Source organism: Hypanus sabinus, chromosome 2, assembly GCF_030144855.1.
Source record: "Hypanus sabinus isolate sHypSab1 chromosome 2, sHypSab1.hap1, whole genome shotgun sequence".
NCBI lineage: Eukaryota > Metazoa > Chordata > Chondrichthyes > Myliobatiformes > Dasyatidae > Hypanus > Hypanus sabinus.
The window spans coordinates 35,635,561-35,655,027 of NC_082707.1; the positions used below are offsets into that span (position 1 = coordinate 35,635,561).

Sequence of the window (19,467 nt, forward strand, 5' to 3'; positions counted from 1 at the left end):
ATGGCTGGTAGAATGAGTGTTGTGATGAGTTTTGGGGACAGGCAGCCGGACAACCTAGATATTTCTGGTAATGCCAATGGTGAATTATCAATAATTTTTCTTCTCAGGCTAGTTCCCCGAAGTCATGGAGACTTGCTTCCACTGCTGTGTAGCAGATTCCAAGATGGCCCATGCAGGACTCTCAAATTCTACCATGGAGCCTTTAATATTGGAGTGGATTGTAAAAACACAGGAGTTTGTAAATGTTCAATGTGTAGTGTATTTCCATCAGCTTCAGCAAACAAATTAATGATGACTTGACATTCTGTCCATCATGCATATGTGTTATGAAATTGAAGATTTCTGCAAGAAGGCAAAATTGAGGATGATGCTCCAAAGTTCCTTCAGTTCAATAGTCAAAATCTTTTAATTGATAAAAAATTTCATGTATGGTAATTGATGTTGCTCCCCTTATTTCTCTTGTAGTTGACCTGTGCTGAAGGAAATGTCCACCAATGATCCAAATGGGCAGAATTCGCACTGTGGTTCAGGGAGCAGTTCTGCAACTTTTGGATGGAAAACCAATACAATGGTATTCCTTTGTGGCAAGTAGTAGGGAAACCCTCTTGTAGTACTCACAATTAGGTTGTTTTCTTACCACAAAGGTAGTTATGAAATAGTAACTATGAGATCATCCAATGCTCTTCACACATCCTGAAGGAAGAGTTGTACAATTGCAACCGAATTTCCTCTCTGAGGTTTAGAATTTCAAATGCACTTACGACCCGGTTACTTTACAATTGGCATATCACCTTCTCGACTTCTTGTTGGTCACAATTGACAGCATGGCTGAACTCGGGAGTGTTCTGTGGGACGGAATCAAGGGTGGAATAATAGTTGTGTAATTCTCCTTGGTGTGCCGTCCAGCTGGATAAGTGCATTTCTCTTTGAGGCTCGAAGTAGTCTGGGCTCTTGGTGCTTGGGCCATAGTTGGCCTTGGCATTGTTGAAGAGGGTAGGTTATCAGTGAATAGTCAGCTGATATGTAGATTTCTGACAAAAAATAATGATGTAAACAACTTGTGATTTTTCACAAAGTAAGTCATACTATTAATAGGTCAGGAATAAAGGATCATTGTTGGGGTGGTGGGCTATTAATTGCATACTCCAGTGATAGTTGTTTGAACTCTCGGTGTTAACAATTTGGATTAAGAGGCACAAGATGATGTAAAAAATGGGAAGTAGACTTAAAACTGCAGCCTCCAGGAGATCCTGGCTGGTGTGGTAGACTGAGTGAAGGTGCTCAATGAAGTAGTCCCCCAGTCTGTTTTGAGTCTCATCAATGCAGAGGAGGGTACAATATATCTAAGTTTACTGACATTATGGAGCCTAGTGGCTGTGAGGGTTGTGAGAAGGTTGCAGGGAAGTTTCTGGGAAATATTTACAGGTTAATTGAATGAGTATGGACATGTCAGATCAAATATTATGTGAAAAGATATGTTAATAACTTCAGTAAAAAATGGAAAAACATTAATTTTTAAATATAGTTTTGAGGTGTCAGTACTCAGCAGGACCTGAGAGCACTTGTATCTAAATCACTGACACTGGGCTCTTGCTGGTACAGCAAGAGATTGGAAAGGCAAAAGGTCTGTTGGGTTCTTTTGCTTGAGAATTTGAGTACATGTGTAAAGACTTTTTGCTGTAGTTATATAGGGCTTTGACAAGCATGTGTCTGGACTATTGTGCTTGGTTCTAGTTTTCCTACCAAAGAGAGAGACTCAAATGCTCACCAAATTAATTCCTGGAATGGGGTAGTGTTCATCTTATGAGAACAGATTAAGCATATTGAGGGCAGAGTGCTGTGGAGACTTTGTTCCTGAGTATTTTCCTGACAATAGATTTTGAATGTTGAGGAAATTATGGGATGTTAGGTTAGTGCAGCAAAGTACAATATTATAATATCAATCCATTTCTTGTATTGCTATGGAAAGTAGTTACACAGGGTATCATGGTAACGTAGCAGTCAGTGCGATGCTATTATAGCTCAGGCCATCAGAATTCGGAATTCAATTCTGACGTAACCTGTAAGGCGTTTATATGTCCTCCCCCACGGAATGCATGGGTTTTCTTTGGGTGCTCTGGTTTCCTCCGACAGTCCAAAGACCTACCAGTGAATAGATAAATTGGTCATTATAAATTGTCCCGTAATTAGGCTAAGGTTAAATCTGGGCTTGCTGGGTGATGCGGCTTGAAGGGTCAGAAGGGGCTATTCATCACTGTATCTCAATAAATAAGTAAAGATATATATAAAACCATAACCCCGAATCTAAGTTTAAATTTAACCTCACCTCTCACAGAAAGCCTCAAATGAAAATGCTCCAGGCCAGTCCAACTATGAACCTTATCACTTTACAATGGGACCCTCAGCTTGACATGGGTCCTGCTTTTAATCTGGACATTTGCTCTGCTGAAACACGTACAAAATGCTTGAGGAACTCTGCAGGTCAGGCAGCATCTGTGGAAATAAATAGATAGTCAATGTTTTGAGCCAAGACCCTTCTTCAGGACTCTGTTCTGCTGTATGCAAACTTACACTCTAACCTTAAAATACCTCTGCTTTGAAGTTCATCTGTTCTATGCTTATAACTCTAAAACTGCATTAACACCCCTCAATTCTGTTTCAAAAAGCTGTATAAAAATCATGAAATTTGTTGGGAGCATTTCTAAAGCAGCACACTTCTGTGAGATGTTTTCCTCAAGCTTTCTCTTAAAATACATTTCTTGATCTGATGAACATGGTACCACCTTTTATTTGCCAGATTTCTTCTGGCATTTCTCACCATTTAATTTAGAAGGGCAATTAAATTAAATTAATTTAATTTAGTTGCTTTAGAGATGTATTAGAGATGTGCCTGATCTTTCAAATAGTTCTCACATCAAGCTACCTGTTAGAGAATGGTGCAAAATTGATCAAGATCTTTAAAATACTGTCCAAAATATATTTTTGCTGTCAATCTGAAATAGATGCCAGAGAAATACTGCTGGATACATAAATTTCTTTCACCAAAAGCTCTTTCATATAAATGACTAGCATTGATGCACTCAGAAATGTGCACAGCTCTAGTTAGATTGGATAAAGTGACTTGTCAGTGCAATGCCTATTGCTTAGACAATGCACAAACAGCTCTCAAGGGTCTCGGTTCAAAACCATTCCAAATCGAGTCCTGATTCTAATCCTGCTCTAAAGTGTTCTCTATATGAAGAATCATCCAGTGGATCTTTACTGGATTCTTACCCTAACTCAGAAGTTCTAATTTGAAACTCTAATCATGAAAATATGTTGGAGCTAAAATACACTAACCACTCTATAACATACTTCTAGTTTTCAGATACCTTTCCAATTTGAATCTCCAACTCACATGCTCTATCCATGTTGACACAAAACTCTAAAGTAGCAATAAGATCATAAGACATAAGAGCAGAATTAGGCCATTCAGCCCATGGAGTCTGCTCTGCCATTCCATCATGGCTGATCCCGGATCCCGCTCAATCCATACAGTGGCTTTCTTGCCATATTCTTTCCATGGACTTGGCCACCACCACAGCCTTTGGCAGAGCATTCCACAGATTCACTACTCTCTGGCTAAAAAAAATTCCTCCCTAACTCCACTCTAAAAGGTCATCCCTCAATTTTGAGGCTGCGCCCTCTAGTTCTGGATACTCCCACCATAGGAAACATCCTCTCCACATCCACCCTATCTAGTCCTTTCAACATTTGGTAGGTTTCAATGAGATCCCCCTGCATTTTCTAAATTCCAGTGAGTACAGGCCCAAAGCTGTCAAATGCTCTTCATATATTAACCACTTCATTCCCAGAATCATCCTCGTGAACCCCCTCTAGACTGTCTCCAATGACAACACATCCTTTCTGAGACATGGGGCCCAAAACTGTTGACAATACTCCAAGTGTGGCCTGACTCGTGTCTAATAAAGCATCAACATTACCTCCTTGCTTTTTTATTCTATTCCCCTTGAAATAAATGCCAACATTGCATTTGCCTTCTTTACCACAGACTCAACCTTTAAATTAACTTTCTAGGAGTCTTTCACGAGGACTCCTAAGTCCCTCTGCTCCTCTGATGTTTGAACCTTCTCCCCATTTAGATAATAGTCCGCACTATTGTTCCTTTTACCAAAATACATTATCATACATTTCCCGACATTGTATTCCATCTGCCACTTTTTTGCCCTTTCGTCCAATTTGTCTAAGTCCTGCTGTGATCGCATTGCTTCCTCAGAACTACCTACCCCTCCACCTATCCTTGTATCATCTGCAAACTTTGCCACAAAGCCATCAATTCCATTATCTAAATAATTGACAAACAATGTGAAGAGTAGCAATCCCAATACTGACCTCTGAGGAACACCACTAGTCAATGGCAGCCAACTAGAAAAGGCCCCTTTTATTCCCACTCACTGCCTCCTGGCTGTCAGCCATTCCTCTATCCATATCAGTATTTCTCCTGTAACACAATACAATTTTATCTTGTTAAGCAGCCTCATGTGTGGCACCTTATCAACTGTCTTCTGATAATCCAAGTAAATGACATCCACTGCCTCTCCTTTGTCCACCCTGCTTGTTACTTCCTCAATGAAAACTAACAGATTTGTCAGGCAAGATTCCCCTTTACAGAAACCATGCTGACTTTGACTTAATTTATCATTAGTCTCTAAGTAACCTGAAACCTCATCCTTAATAATAGACCAGAACTTACCCAACCACTGAGGTTAGGCTAGCTGACCCATAATTTTCTTTATTTTGCCTTCCTCCCTTTGTAAAGAGTGGAGTGACATTTACAATCTTCAAGTCCTCCAGGATCATGACAAAATCATGACCAATGCACCAATTATCTCTTCAGCAACCTCTCTCAGGACTCTGGGATGTAGTCCATCTAGTCCAGGTGATTTATCCACCTTCCAGACCTTTGAGTTTGCCTGGCATTTTTTGCTTTGTAATAACAATGGCACTCACTCCTGCTCCCGGATACCTGTGGATCTCCGGCACATTGCTAGTGTCTTCCACAGTGAAGACTGATGCAAAATACCCATTAGGTTCATATCCCATTTCTTTGTCCCCCATTACTACCTCACCAGCATCATTTTCCAGTAGTTCAATATCAACTCTCCTCTCCCTTTTACTCTTTATATAATTGAAAAAAAAATTTTGGTATCCTGCTGTATATTACTGGCTCGTTTGCCCTCATATTTCATCTTTTCCCTTACAACTTTTTTTAGTTGCCTTTTGATGGAATTTAAAAGCTTCTCAATCATCCAACTGTTGCAATGAGCGGCTGGAGCAACTGGAAGCGGACCCAAGTGCAGGACACAGACATGGAACTTGTCACGGAGACGGACTTGGACATGACTTAGACTCGAAGCCTGGACTTGGACTTGACTTGGAGCCTGGAACTGAGCCGGGACTTGGATTTGAGTTGGACACCAAACTGGGACTCAGACTTGACTTGAACTAGGAGCCCGGGCTCGGAACTTGGACTTGGACTAAGAGCCGGGGCTCGGAACTGGAACAAGGAGCTGGAACTGGAACACGGAGCCTGGAACTGGACTTGGAGCCTTGACTTGGACTGGGACTCAGACTCGACAAAACAAAACAATGACAGACCACTTGCATCCCTGCTTGGAGTGGCGGCAAAATGGCTGGCAACACTCAGCTGGACATGAGAGGACAAAAACAAACAATGACAGACTACTCACATCCTGGCTTGGAGTGGCGGCAAAACGGTCAGCAACACTCAGCTGGACATGAGAGGACAAAAACAAACACCAACAGACATTTCGTATTGTGGCTCGGAGCAGCGGCAAATGGCCAGCAATACCAGCTGGACACAAGACGACAAAAACAATTCGTATCGTGGCTCGGAAGATGGTCCCTTATTCTTGGCAGCTTGGAATGAGCATAGCCGTTCTGCTGAGGTGACGAACCAGCCGCAAGTAGATGTAAGCAGGAGCTTTTATGCTGTTTGAATGAGGATCAGGTGCCTCAATCAAGGAGCCAAGCAAAACACGGGGAAAAGAAAATCAACAGAAACAAGGATTCAGAAGACTGGACCGTGACACCAACTTCCCACTCACTTTTGCGACCTTATATGCCCTTTCCTTGGATTTTATACAGTCCTTTACTTCCTTAGTCAGCCATGGTTACCTACCCCTGCCATTTGAGAACATCTTCCTCTGTGGGACATATCTATCCTGTGCCTTGTGAACTATTCCCAGAAATTTTAACTATCTCAGCTCTGCCACCATCCCTGACAGTATCCTCCTCCAATCCACCTGGGCAAGCTCCTCTGAAATTTCCTTTATTCCATTGAAATACAGATACATGTGACTTATACTTCTCCCTCTCAAATTGCAGTATGAATTCAATCATATTATGATCACTGTCTCCTAATGGTTCCTTTATATTAAGCTCTCTAATCAGATATGGGTTATTGCACAACACCCAAACTAAGATAACCTTTCCCCGGGAAAGCTCAAGCACAAGCTGCTCTAAAAAGCCATCTTGTGGGCATTCAACAAATTCCCTCTCTTTCAATCTGACACCAAACTGATTTTCCCAATCCCCTTGCATGTTGAAGTCCCCCATTACAATTGTGACATTACCCTTATTACCTAACTTTTTCAACTCACTTTGCAATCTCAACCCCTCATCTTGGCTACTATTGAGAGGCCTATATGTGATTCCCATAATGGTATTTTTGCAGTTTCTTAACCCCACCCACAAATATTGAACGTTCTTGACCCTATGTCACCTCTTTCTCTTAATTGCATCTCTTACCAACAAAGCCACACCACCACCTGTACCTTCCTGCCTGTCCTTTCAATACGAAGTATATCCTTTGATCATAAGCTCCCAACAATGGCCTTTCTTCAGCCATGACTCAGTGATGTCCACAACATCATACCAAGCAATCTCTAATTGCGCCATGAGTTCATCCACCTTATACTGAACGCTACGCTTATTTAAATACAGCACCTTCTGTCCACACATTCTTCACCCTTTTGAATTTTGCCTCTTGTAAAATTTAAATCTTTGATCTGTCTGAATCTGTACCCAATCATTGGCTTGTTACATCCATCATCTACTTCTAAACCTTCTGGCTCATCCTCAGCTCTGTCATACTAGTTCCCATCCCTGCCATATTAGTTTAAACCACTCCCAACAGCTCTAGAAAACCTGCCTCCAAAGATCTTGGTATCCCTTGGATTCAAATGCAACCCATCCCTTTAGTACAGGTCTCACCTGCCCCAATTATCCAGAAATCTGAACCCCTGCCCCTGCTCCAATTTTTCAGCTACACATTTATCTGCCACCTCATTCTATTCCTATCCTCACTGTTATGTGGCACAGGTAGCAATCCCGAGATTATTACCTTTGAGGTCCTGCTTCCTAACTCCCTATATTCTTCTCTCTAGATCTCCTCCCTTTTTCTGCCTATGCCATTGGTACCAATATGTGCCACAACTTCTGTACCTCACCTTCCCTTTTCAGGATATTGTGGACGCATCCAGAAATATTGCAGACCCTGGCACCTGGGAGGCAAACTGCCATCTGTGTTTCCTTTTCACGTCCACAGAATCACCCATCTGGCCCCATGACTATAGAGTCCACTATAACTGCTTCTGTCCTCTTTAGTTCCCTACCCTTCTGAGCCAGAGTGCCAGACTCAGTTCCAGAGGCACGGCCGTTATTGCGTCCCTCAGGTAGGCCATCCACTCCAACAGTACTCAAAATGGAGTATTTATTGTTGAGGGGGTGGGGCCACAGGGGTGCTCTCCACTATCTGACATTCTCTGTTCCCTCTCTCTTGACAGTCACCAATTCATCTGTCTCTTCTAGCCTTTGAGTGACTATTACTGCTTTACTTACCCTAATAAGCCGAAGGTCATCAAGCTACAGCTCTAGTTCCCTAACACGGTCTCTAAGGTGCTGCATCTTGATGCACCTGGTGCAGATGTGGCAATCGGGGAGGCTGGAAGTCTCCTGGAAATTCCACATCCGACACCCACAACAGTGTCACAGTAGACATACCCCCTATTCTCTTTAGAGTTAATTCAGAATAAGGAATAAGGAATTAACTTACCTACTTACCTTTCCTCCACCTGTTCTCACCGAAACCTTGTTGAACCAAAGCCTTTTTACCCTGCCTCAGATTACACCGACAACGACTGCTCCCATGATGACTGCTTTGCTAGACGGTAACTCTCTTTTATAGAGACTGGGTTTTTAAGGCTCTTCATGGGGATGCTTCTGTTGTGTTTGTGGAGTACTCCAATCGAAGACTCCCACCAAAAACTTCCTACCTTTTAAAGCTATTTGCCGGACCTGCGCGGGAATGATTCTGTTGCAAATGCGCAGTACTCCAATCAACTCCAATCACTCCAAGCTTAAAAATGAGTCCAGGTGATTGTGCTAAACAATGCCATCAAAATGGAAAATCCAGATCATTTTATGGTGCTTGATTTACTATAAATTAATACAGTTCAATATCTTTTGTGTACAACTCAAATAAGAATTGTAAATTTCTTGCAATATTGAGCTATATTTTGTACTTTCATTGATCACACAATGAATTCCGTTATATAACTTGTGTTGTAGAGATCTCTGTTCCCATGAGAAAATTAAAAGCTACTGTTGCAATATTTTTTCTAGTTCAGATAAAAATCACCTGACTCAATGATGGCTTCTATCCAACTATTATAAGCTATTGAACAGTCTCCTAGTGCAATAAAATGGACTCTTGATCTCATAGTCTACTTCATTACAGCCTTGTACCTTATTGTCTGCTTGCAATTTATTTAATTCGGCAAGCTGATATGGTTTTACCTTGTACTAACTCAATGCACTGATGTGATATGTGGTTAGCACAAAATACCAAGTACTTCACTGTATCTCAGTACAGTACATGCAACCAATTTACCAACTTAATTTAACAAGAAGCTAAAATGTTATTGTTGTTTTTCTTCCTACAGATGCTGCCTGATCTGTTGAACACTTACAGCATTTCTCTTCAGAATTCTCATCAATCAGATTTTATTTAATTCTATGTAAATGGCTGGATGAACTGAAAAATTGTCCTTGGAACTTGCTGGTAAAATGAGGTGAAATACGTTCTACATGTTAAATATCAGGCAATCTTCCAATGTGAAAGATGGAAGAGTAGTAAGGATTGGAGGTAGTAATCAACAAAGTTATTTTCACATTAGAGTGGCCCACTCAAAATTATTAAGTAAGGAGAAAAGAATATTGTTTAATTGAACACTACATTTGTTTATGTTTTGCTTTACTGCAGCTGCAAGATTTAGGATTACTAATTATAGTGTTGTGAGCTGTGGGGAAGCTGTGCTTTGAACTTTTTAAAAAAGATCTTACAAAGTAAAAATAGTTTAGTAATTAGACATGATGTGATCTATATAAAACGTTAAAGCTACATTTCAGGAAAACATCACAGTTAAATGGTATAATCGTAATGGAATGAAATTTGCCTAAGGTGGTAGTGATGGATGGATAATAGTAAATGATCAGCTTGCTGTACACTTGGTTTTTCTTTGCTTTTGATTTCACTGGGTGCAGCATCATGAATCAGTGTGTTACTCCATAATTCACATTTTGATTTAGAACTCAAGACTAATTTCACACTACGTGCTTTTAGTTATGTGGTAACTTATTTTTATAGACTACATTAGTATTTATATCTCCCTTGAATTTCTCCATCTCTAAACCTGAGCTCATGCACAATTCTGTTCTAACTCTCACTATCCTATTTATCCATCATCTCTGTGTAGTCACACAGAGCTACATGACAAAGGTCATCAAATTAACTGCCACTGGGGACAGTATATTATTTTGCAAGGGTGGATATTGACTTCCTGAGTAAGCAACAAAGACAACTAATGTGTCATCATTCAAGATAAAAGTGCATAAATTGTTGAGTGTTTGGAAGAAGCTGTTAGACTTGTGTTTAATACCTCTATGCATACATGTTTTTCTTTCAGGAGAGTTGTTTTTGCTATGTTATGAATGTACCACAGCTCTGAGGGGCCGAAGGGTGCGGGGTAGCCCCCTCCTTTGTGAGAATCGCAAGATCACTGTTGGGTTGGGTCAAGGGGCCCAGGAAATGAGAGAGAGTGATGTGCAGAATGTCTCATTTCCCTGGCGATGTAAAGCTACGGGACATGTCCATTGTCTCCGGAAGGCGACGTTGTGGATTGGAGACTATGCTACGTGAACGCCCTCAGGCAAAGTGGGCTGGCTGAGGGAGAGATTACATCACCCCCAACCTGATTGACATCTACGACCCTGCGAGTCAGGATAGAAGAGGGTCTGCAGGAACAGTTCCTCAGACCCCTCAGCACCAGAAGAAATGTTAAGCGACTACGTAATAGCAGGAAGTCATCTGAAGGAGGCCATGTGCGTTCAGTTCTGTTGCTGGAACTGGTGGCTGGAACCACGGAAAATGGCTTTTAGCTAACAACAGGGAAACCCACTCCCCTGACTCAACAGATTGGCATCCTAAAAGACCTGGGCAAGTTTAAACCACCTCGCTCTTAAACCTAAAAATGCTGCAGCTTGAACGAACTAACAGTGACTGTTATATTTCCATCCGACAATACATTATCCCCTAGACAATGATAGAGCTATTTCTTATTGGTTATTATTATACCCGCACTTTAGATTTAGTATTGACGACGTATATTATCTGTATGTTTGCATTAATCTTATTTTTGTGCCCCTTTATCAATAAATACTTTTAAAAATAGTACCATCAGACTTCAACGGACCTCTCTATCTTTGCTGGTAAGTGACCCAGTTACGGGGTTTCGTAACAGCTATAATTCATTAATCTTGAAAATTCCTACAGAAAATAAACTTGCTTAAGTGGTGTACACAAAAACTAGCTCACATTAAGTGTCAGCAGGACCAGGGAACTGTCTGTGGACTTCGGGAAGGAGATGTTGGGAGAATGCCCACCAGTCGCCATTGAGAGGTCAGGGGTGGAAAGGGTGAGCAGCTTTAAGTTTCCAGCTCACAATGTCTTAGAGGATCTGTTATGGGCCCAAAACATTGAATCAACCTTGAAGAAGACAAACAAGTCCTAATAACAAATTCCTAATTTGTTAGGAATTTGAGGAGATTTGGTATGTAACCAAGGACTCTTACAAATTTCTATAGATATATGGTGGTGAATATTCTGACTGGTTGCATCATTGCTTGGCATTGATCCTCCAGTGCACAGGATTGCAAGAGGCTACAGAGATTTATAGACTCAACCACTTCCATTATGGGCACAATTTTTTCTTCCATCGAGGACATCTTGAAGAGGTAGTGTTTTCTGAAAATGTATCATTAAGGGTCCTCACCAGCCAGAACATGCCATCTCATTGTTACCATCAGGGTTGAGGTACAGGAGCTTGAAATCACGTACTCAATGATTTAAAACAATGATTCCTTTCTGCCATCAGATTTCTGAATGGTTCATGAATCCACCAATACTACCTTTCTATTCCTTTCTTTTGCAATATTTATTTATTTTTGTAATTTGTAGATTTTATTTACTTGTTTTACTGTACTGCTGTACAAAAGAACAATTTTTGCATCATATGCCAGTGATAATAAACCTATTTCTGGTAAATGAATGTTCTTCAATTGTTAAGCAACAGTTGTAGTAAGTAGATACATTTTACCATATGTACAACCAAATTTACCAATTTAAAATAATATTAAGATTTCTAAGTTACTTTTTTTGGCTTGCAAGATAAATTGGCATCCAAATGTATCTGTATCAGGCACCTTGTTCTCCCTAAAACCCTTAAAATCGGTCTCCTTCAGTCCTCCCACTACCCAGCCTTGGCTGGATGGTGTTTCTAAAGAGAATATAGCCGTAGATCATGACCCAACACCAATGTTACCTGCTTCTCCAAGGCCTGTCCTCAGATCCTGCTCATAATGCTCAAACCCAAACAACGAAGCCTCACTTTCCACTGCCTGCCTGTGCAACCCTAATCATTACTTCAGTACAGTAATACATTGACCACTTTGACCAGTAATGGACTTAGTTCTTTTGCTCTAATTGTGTTCCTTCTTGTATAATTTACTTATTACATGTGGGTGTTGTGCTTCAGATGCTCTGTGCCCATAACGTAAGTTTTATCATTGCACCTGTGTGTACACATACTGGCACATCTCACAATAAATCTGACTTTGACTTCAACTTTGAATTTTTCATACAATTCTTGTAACTGAAAACCACTGTGAAAATTGTACCCTCACAGGCCCAGTGAGAGAAAGTTGAGGATCAGACCAAATTAACTATTGACATTTGTCCAATATCTTTGAAGCATTAGAGCCAGTAAAAAAACACTATTCACAGTCTGGCTTTGTCAATGAATTTGAATCCAACTTATAATGGTAGGATGAGAGCCATTTCAGTCTAATCCCTGAGAGAGTCTTGTGCTGAAATAGTGCATGATTCTCCAAATGCCTAAGTAGTTGGGAGACCATAACACAAAATACTGCAGTGCTATATCAGCATAAAATTATTCATTTTAAAACAGAGCTGACAACTGGAACAAATGATTAAGAGCATGCTAAATTATTCATCGTCCATTCCGTGCCATAAAGGTGCAGCCTACGTGTGCCATAAACTAGAATAATGAAATGCTTTTTTAAAAATTCAGAGATCAGACCTTGGGCTTGAACAAACTCTGGGAAATCCTTACTAAATTGAGAATGATCAAGGAAGCTGCTAGAATCAATATCAACAATTGCAGGTAAGTGAAGTCCTCTTATCTTTCAACAACTAATCCAGCATCTATTTGGAGGTGTGAGGTGCACTTATACCTGTTGTATGCCTTGGTAATTGAATCCTGAGGTTAACAAATCTATGAAAAGAAATAATTTTTGGCGTCTCCCTCTAATTTTGCATGTTGTGCTCCTCCCTACTGTGCTCCCATCCCTATTTAACTCAAATAATTCAGTAACTTGGAGAAAATTATTTGTTTTAATATTTAAAAAAACTCAGACCCACTTCTCCATTAAAGAAAGTCTTGGCATCATTGTGAATATTTAAGAGAATGAAGATTAGAAATCAGTCCTCTGGATATTATTCAGGTTGCCAATCTCTTTCTATATGCGAGGCGATCTAATTAGATGCTGTATTTTAATGTGGCATGACAATAGTGCTTGCCACAGGAAGCTGAGCTATTCCATCAGTACAGTACTTTCTCAGAAGTGCAGATTGACCTGATGCTCATAATGAATGTTAAAGGTGAAAAAGGGACAACTGTTGATACTATAGGACTGCAGGGTAATGTAACTGTTGGAAACATACATAATTCACAACCACTGACATTGAGTTGGGGTTCACTTTAAGAGATTGGTCTGATGCAATGACATATTCTATGAAGTTCTGTTAGCACGTTTTTTTGTGTTCAGGTTTTAGAACACGATAAATGAATTATTATGTTTTTCTTAAAAATAAAATGCCTCTCATTATTTTATTGGCAAAAACTGACATTGGTGACCCTGATGCTCTAGGATGTTCCCAGAGTTATTGACCAAGTAGGCCAATGCTTTGAAAGTGCCAGAGTTTTGGGAGCAAAATGCTGTTGCTTGGTTTGTACAAGCAGAGGCCCAGTTTGCACTTTGAGAAATTCCCGCCAACATCAAATATTTCTATGTAGTAGTGTCACTCAGGAACTCCATGGCTGCGAGGGTAGTGAGTCTACTTGAACACAATATCTATTGCCAAAAACTCACATTTTACTGACTTTTGCACTATTGGAGTCTGAACTTGCCAAACAATTGCTCTCCTTGCCCAGACTCAGTGATGCTAAGCCATCAGATCTAATGGACCACATGCTGTCTCTCCTGGGAAATCACTATCTTTATTTTATTTTTAAAGAACTCATGCAGCAAGTGCCCAATCAAATACATATAGGCCTTGCTAATTCACCTGTGAAGGACTATAGGGAGCTTGCTAAAATGGCTGATAGTCTACTCAGCCAGGCAGAGGCGCATACTTCCTCTTCTTTTGGAATTATGGACGTTATGGGAGGTGAGAAGGATGTTACAGATGAAATGGGAGGAGAGAACCTCGATAAAATCACTGTCACTAAAGAGATAGTGATGAGAAAACTAGAGGGCCTGAAGGTACTTAAATTCCCTGGTCCTGATGGGAGTCTGGGATGGGTGCTGAAAAGCTGGCAACCGTGAGGGCTGTGTTTTCTAACATGAAAAAACATTGTACGCCAGTTGAATAGCTCCTGAGCTTCACCCGTCCATATGATCCCTTTGTCTGATGGTGATTGCTGTGCATGAGGCAATTACTGATGCCTTAATGAAGACACCGCCCCTGATCGCTACCCAGTCCCATACATCTAAGACTTTTAGCCGGAAAGTTAATTATTTCCAAAGTCGACTTGGTTAGGGGCTACCATCAGGTGCCTATGTGCTTGAATGACACTCCCAAAGTGGCTGTGATAACCCCATTTATCCTTTTTGAGTTTCTGCACATGCCGTTTGGGCTTAAAAATGCAGCACAGACTTTCCAACAGCTGATGGACTCTGTATTAAAAGTTGTTTACCTGGATAACATACTTGCTGCCAGTGCATCCAAATCTGAACATGTGACTCGTCTCTGCACATTTTTCAAGAGCTTAAGCCAACACAAGCGATTATTAACCCTGCTAAATGCCTGTTTGGGTTGTCAACCATTGACTTTCTCAACCATTGGATCACCGCGGAGGGTGCAAAACTTCTCTCATCAAAAGTAGCTGCTATTATAGATTTCTCACCACTTCGCACTACTAAAAAGACAACAGGAGTTTTCAGGTAAGGATAATTTTTATCACCGCTTCATTCCACAAGCTGCTGAACTCATGTTTCCCCTATATAGTGCACTTAAAGGCATTATACGGAATCACATATTTGACTCAGTGGACATGACCAGGGCATTTCTGAAACCAAAACCAAATGAGCTCTTTCCAATGTGACCCTTCTGGTGTACTTGCTTCCCAACACACCTATCGCCATTACTATTGATGCTTCATGCTGTGGGTGCCGTGCACAGATAGTTGATCGGAGGTATGTGGCAGCCACTTCCCTTCTTCAGCTGGCAGCTCTGTCTGCACCCCCCCCCCCCCGGAAAGGAAGTACAACATTTTTGATCGTGAGCTTTTCAGTCTCTATCTGGCTGATCACCATTTTTGTTTTCTTCTAAAGGGTTGCCAATTCATAGCGTTCAGTAACTACAAAACCCTCGTGCACAAAATGACCAAATTATCAGACCCTTGTTCTGCATGGTGACAATGCTACCTAGCCTACATATCTGAGTTCACAACTGATACTAAGGGGAAAAATAATGCCGTGGCTGATTGCCTCTCACTGCCAGCCATTGAGGTCATATACACGGGGATTGACTATACTGGCATGGCAATCAACTAGCTACTGACAAGCTACTGACCCAGAGGTCCAGGCATACTGAACAGTCTTTATTCTAATATGGATCAATTTATCTAATAATATTCATATCATCAGCTGGCTGCCAAGGTGTATTTCCAGCAGGGTATTTAATCACCTACCACTGATATTTAGTGACATATCAGCATTGAGTCTCCAAGTAGCAACATTCTGAGAGTTATCATTGCCTAGAAACTTAAGTGGACCAGCCACAAAAATATTGACTTACAGGAGAGCTGTCAATGATTTCATAACATTACAAGGCCTCTTTGAATTTACATTTTCCTCACCTCTCCGGACTCAAACTCAGCAGCCCTCTTCCTAACACACCTGAACTCTGTTTTTCTGTCTTTTGTCTCCGTGATGAGTCCTGATAACACTGATGTCAATGGGCACTGAGGAGAATGTTGTCCTCTTCCTTTGGACATATGCAACACAAAGAAAAGTCGTAGTCCTACCAAATGCAGGAAATGGCAGAGCTGAGGGACAGCACAGAGTAGCTTCTCATGGCTGCACAAGGACAGGGGCTGAGCACAAGAACAATAGAAGCAGGGGTCTGTCAGACCAGACAAGACCCAAGATGTAGACTATGCAGGGAATCTGCTGAAGCCAACCAATACATAGTAGCAGGGTTCTCACAACCACCGACTGCAGCAGTGAGGGATTGAAAATGTCCTTGAGCACTCCTTTCAGATGGTTGGGACAGGTTTCCAATACCCTAACAGGCACACTATCAGGGCCAGATGCCTTGTGATGGTTCACCCTCATAAAAGATGCTCTGATGCCAGCTGCTGAGACAGAGATTATAGGGTCACCAGATGCTGCAGGGATTCGCACAGGTGTAGGTTTATTCTCCCTTTCAAAGCTTGCCTGAAAGGCGTTTAGCTCATCTAGGAATGAAGCATCACATCCATTCCAGATATTGGGTTTTGGCTTGGAAGGAGTAATAGCCTGAACACATGCAGACATGCATCCAATTCCATCTCTAACTTAACTCAGAATTGTTTTCTTGCTTGTAAAATTACCTTCTGTAGGATCAGTGGTGTATCTAAGGTATGGCAGGTACGGTACGTGCCCTGGGCACCAGTTGAAGGGGGGCACCACTGAGCAGTTTCTATTGAAGTCAGACAAGCCATCCTCAGATAGTGAAAAGAGGATATTTTTCACTTGTATGATCTGTCTTTGATTATCATGGGTGAGATGGCCTTATTTCAGAGCAATGTGTAAAAAGACCATGAAACATTTCTTCATGAAGAAGAAGGTAAGTGGAGCTGAAGGATGGAAGAGATGAAAGTTTGAGGTGGAGGAAGCCAAGAAGTCAAGCAAGTTCTTCATGCCCTTCTTTGAACGTGTCATACTACTAGTTCCAGGGTATTCAAAGAAAAGGCTTATCTTTCACCCGGTGTCCAGAACGAATTCATCCACATGATGGCATCCACTGTTCACCAGAGTTTACTGTGAAGCATTCGTAAAGCCAAGTACTATGGTCTCATGTTCAACTCGACTCCTGATCAGACACACTGTGAGCAGATGCCAGAAGTAATGAGGTATTTGGAAGTTGATTCTGGGAGGAAAACAGTCCGTGTTAGGGAGTCCTTCCTTGGTTTTATCCAGATAAGCCAGAAGGATGCTGAGAATTTGGTTGAAGACATCTTGAAACAGCTAGGGAAGGATGAAATGGAACTACAAGATTGTTGGTCACAGTGCTATGACAATGCTGCTGTGATGGCTGGACACAGAAATGGTGTTCATCAAAGAATAAGTGAGACCTGGCAGTGTTTGTAAATTGTGACAATCACTCACTCAACTTGGTGGGTGTACATACAGCCAAGCAGGATACAATGATGGTCATGTTTTTTGGAACCATCAAAGCTCAGTGTGTGTTTTTCTCTCATTCGACACAGCGCTGGGAAAAACTCAAAAATGCCATGCCTGTGGTTGTTAAGTCAGAGTCCGAAACCAGGTGGAGTGCAAGGACCGAAGCAATGAAGCCCGTCCACAAGTACCTTGAGGAGATACTTCAAGTTCTCTGGGACATGATAGACAAGAAAACAAGACCAGTGAAACAAGAAGTGACACAAGGCAGCTGTATAACCGCATGTTGATCTATGATTTTCTGATTTTGCCAGGAGTTTGGAATAAAGTACTCATTCGCATTGACCATATTCAAAAGAGGATCCTAGCATGAAAATTAACAATGCTGCCCTGGATTTCAAAGCCCACCAAGATCATTTTAATGATGAAAGAGAAGTGTTGGTCAGTGAGTTACTCGAAGGAGTCAGTCTCTGTCAAGAATGGAATATCGAAGTTGAAAGACATCAGAGACGAAAGAAACGAATGTCTGATGAGAACTTGAGAGACACTGGGTTAGCAACAGTTAAGGAGGAAATGGGAAGAGTCATGAAGGGAACACTCAACTGTCTACACAGAGAAATGGATGAAAGGTTTGCTTGTTTGCACAACACTGCCACCAAGTTTGGTTTCCTTCTCAATGTCGAGGGATTGTTTTATGGCACTAAATGACCTAAAGAAGAGGTGCGAAAATTTGGGTGAATTGTACAGCTCTGATGTTGATGGACAGCAGTATATGAAGAAATTTTAGATTGCAGAATGTTGCTATCAAGGTGGGTCAACATGAAAATATCAAGACCTGAAGAGCTTCTTGAATTTATTGTTCAATATCGAGATGAGAGCGTCTTCCCCAATCTTCACATTGCTATTCAGATAATCCTAACCATCGCAGTTTCCATTGCCAGCTGTGAGAACTCATTCAGCAAGTTAAAGCTAAAACTTTCATATTTGAGAGCCTCCATGGGTCAAGGCAGACTCCGTGATCTTGCTCTGCTGAGTGTAGATAGAGAAGGAACTGAGAAACTTGACTTTGATCACATGATAGACCAATTTGCATCAGTGAAGAGAGCAAGGAAGGTGCAGTTATAATTTTCATGTAGTGCCATAATTTGTTAATTAAAAGATTAATAAGCTTGACTTGTATTTTTGAGCTGATATTACGGTAAAGTTATCTGAAGATGGGTGTCAGATGTTTGGACAGGGGCACAATTTCAGTGCTTGCCATAGGCGTTATTTTCCGTAGATAATCCCTTGTGTAGGGTGCATCTAGACTTCTTGTATAGTTCCGGATCACCAGTCTTGAAAGCAACAGATCTAACCCTCAGCAGACTTTGAATCTCCTGGTTTATCCATGGCTTTTGGTTTGGGTAGATCAGGAATGTTCTCAAAGGCACACACTCATTATTGTTTTATTATTCTCCCCTGTACTGAGATACAGGGGAAAACTTTGATCTATGAAGAGTCTGGAGTCTCATATAGTATTCCTGGGACAAGGTAAACTTATACCGGACTAAGATAAACTCTTCTAAATTCTAGATTTATTTAACTACGTGAATTTAAATTCTCTGGTTTCTCTGCTAGGATTCAAACTCATATCTTTGAATTAATGGTCCAAATACCTGGCTGCTAGTGCAGTAACTTAATGCTGTACAGCAATAATTCAGAACTATGGCTAGTGTTAAAAGATGAAGTTACCTTATACTTATTATTGAACAGATAAACAAGTATGTAAATAATTGAATTTTATATTAGGTTCTGCTATAATATAACTAAATTAACTAAACTAAATTCACAGATGATACCACTGCTTTCCAAATCTTTCAGATGGCAACAAGGAGGTGTACAAGAGTGAGATACATGGGTTGGTTTAGTGATGTTGCAACCATAACCTCAAACTCAGTAAGACCACAGAAATTATCATGGACTTCTGGAAGGGGAAGATGGGAGAAAAAACAGTCCACTTGATGGGTCAGTGGTGGAAAGGGTGATCAGCTTTAAGTTCCTTGGTGTTGTCAGAGGATGTATCCTGGGCCCAATCACATGGAGAAGGCACATGAGTGGTACTAATTCATTTGGAGTTTGTGGAGATTTGGTATGTTAGCA

At 41.0% G+C, this 19,467-nt stretch overlaps 1 long non-coding RNA gene across 1 annotated transcript; it reads right to left on the reverse strand.

Annotated features, from left to right (window-relative positions):
* Positions 1–702: 702 nt before the first annotated feature.
* LOC132404551 (uncharacterized) lies at positions 703–12,020 on the reverse strand. Its single transcript, XR_009515569.1, has 3 exons — positions 11,964–12,020; positions 2,327–2,493; positions 703–1,031 (listed from the first exon to the last, which is right to left on the reverse strand). It is a non-coding gene; the product is annotated as an uncharacterized LOC132404551 (long non-coding RNA).
* Between the last annotated feature and the right edge of the window lie 7,447 nt (positions 12,021–19,467).